This window comes from Haplochromis burtoni, unplaced genomic scaffold (genome assembly GCF_018398535.1).
Source record: "Haplochromis burtoni strain Fernald_Lab_line unplaced genomic scaffold, NCSU_Asbu1 Contig_682, whole genome shotgun sequence".
Lineage (NCBI taxonomy): Eukaryota > Metazoa > Chordata > Actinopteri > Cichliformes > Cichlidae > Haplochromis > Haplochromis burtoni.
In genome coordinates this window covers 44,991-47,186 of record NW_024583043.1, presented here as the reverse complement: position 1 = coordinate 47,186, position 2,196 = coordinate 44,991, and the positions used below count along the sequence as shown (strand labels likewise).

The window sequence follows — 2,196 nt, the reverse complement described above, 5'->3', positions numbered from 1 at the left end:
GGCATCGCATCATACTATATCACTGTTGTGAGGTGGCGACAAGGCAAAGCAAACGTAGCCGATGTTTTACCTGATGGGTACAATGTTGCTGTTGAGGGGTTGCTGCTGCTGCTGATAGTGCTGGAGGGCAGGGCTGTGTTGATCTGAGACTGTAGACATTAAAAAGTCCAGGAGAGATGGTAGCTGATTAAACAAGTGTCATGAGATAATAACAAAATGCAAAGATTGGTGACAGCGCTTGGAACCATAAGGCAACAAAAAACTGTGAGAAATAATTTAGGCTCTGCCTGTGAATCACTCTTTGCTTCTCTTCTTCCTTCCATCCATTTCATATATCACTCTCCACTTGCTGTCTATCTGAGAACAAGGCACAACTTGCTATTGCAATAAACTATAATCTAATTATCCACACCTAACAACTCTTGCACTTAATCTATAATAAAATGATGACAGAAAAATGTTATAGCACTGCCTTTAGTAGCCTCACACAGCTCCTACTGTTTCCTCCTCATGTCCTTACCAGCCATGTCTGCGACAATGTTATATCATGAGTAATAATTAAAAAATCTATATACATAAAACATTAGATGCACTCATCATCAGAAAGGTTGCCGACCCCTGCTCTAGAAAGACTCATGCATACTGTACCTGTAATCTCATTGAGTCAGTTAATGCTGGTGATGTGTGACTGTGTGATCTGAATCTGTATTGATTGTCAGAGAGTAATTTATGTTTATCTCAGAACTTTTCTAATAACATATTTCTAGTGATGTGTATCTGCAGTTACAGCACAACATGACTCATTTCCTGTTGATGCGATGCAGATGTTGATTAGCGGTTTTGAGATCTCTTCCATGACCTGCTCAATAATTAACAACTGTTATAGTGACATTATTACAATCAGTGGATATTTTCTATTCACACCTGTTTACAATACAGTTATTTCCACATTTATCATTATTTTTTCCAAATATATCTGCTCACTCCATCATGTCATAGGAAGAGGGAAACATTGCCTCTGTTGATGAATCCAAACCCATGATGTCATCCTCGTAGCTGACATCATTTTTAACCCTTTGCTTATTTTATTTTTAAAAATCTTTTATTATTATTTATTTTTTATTTATTCCTATTTCACAGCCTTATATCAAACACATGAGCTGTATTTCAAGCACTGAATTTACACTGTAATGATGTGTTTGTTTGATGGTGCAGTAGCTGGTGTGCAGATAGTTCCCTCATCACTTCCGCCAACGTGAACAGGAAAAACATGTCAGTAGGACACAGAGGGAGGACCGGGGGGCGTGGGGGGTCGTCACTCCTATGAATATGGTGGGGGTTGTTTTTTATGTTTAACTGAGAAATGATCCTCCAAAATAAATGATGTCATGTTACAGCAGCAGCTGTGTTTCGTTTTTATTTAATACTTATTTCATCCTTTCATTTATCTTTCTTCATCGGTTTGTTCATTTATTTATTTTAATTTCAAAATGTGTGTCATTGCTACAGTGCTGCACTTCCGGCTCAACTGCTGGTTCGGGATCGGTTTCCTGTAGTAAGGCGCAAGTGTTCCCGCCACAGACTGACCTCAGATCAGCTGTTGGGGTTAGCCTCTGCCTCCCCATCTTCTCCAATCACAGCTCCGTCCTGTCTGTGCCAAGTGTTGAGCTCGACAGAGGTGGGAGGGAGAGGGGGGTTTAAAGGAAGTCGTACCACTTGGTCTTCAAAATAAGAGTCTGGAACTGAACCCTCAGGGTAACCTTACAAAAATGGAGGAAAAAGAAATGCCAAATATTACCACATAAAGCATGATGATGTATCAACTCTTTCAATAATATTCTTGCTAATAACTTGTTGTGTGATTTGTGCAACCGTGTAGGTTTAAGCAGCCCTGTCCTGACCGAACTTGTTCCATACATGCATCACGTAGAGTAAACACTCCTGTTTTGTAGCGTTAGTTAGTCCCTCTGTCTCTGCAAACCTTCCGTTTGTGTTGTTGGCCGCAGAACTCAGTAACTCAGCTTAGGCTTTGTTGCTGTATATTCAATCTAATCCATCAAACACACACACACACACACACACACACACACACACACACACACACACACACACACACACACACACTGAATAAATACTCGATTAAGAGTTTTGCTGTGAAGTGTCGAGCAGGAAGCAGTCCGAGTGCCTCTCGGGCGC

General features: G+C 40.5%; 1 long non-coding RNA gene across 1 annotated transcript; it reads right to left on the bottom strand.

Moving 5' to 3' along the window:
* Positions 1-6: 6 nt before the first annotated feature.
* Positions 7-2,186, bottom strand: LOC121812604. Its single transcript, XR_006053189.1, has 3 exons — positions 1,852-2,186; positions 1,588-1,760; positions 7-149 (listed from the first exon to the last, which is right to left on the bottom strand). It is a non-coding gene; the product is annotated as an uncharacterized LOC121812604 (long non-coding RNA).
* Positions 2,187-2,196: the final 10 nt, after the last annotated feature.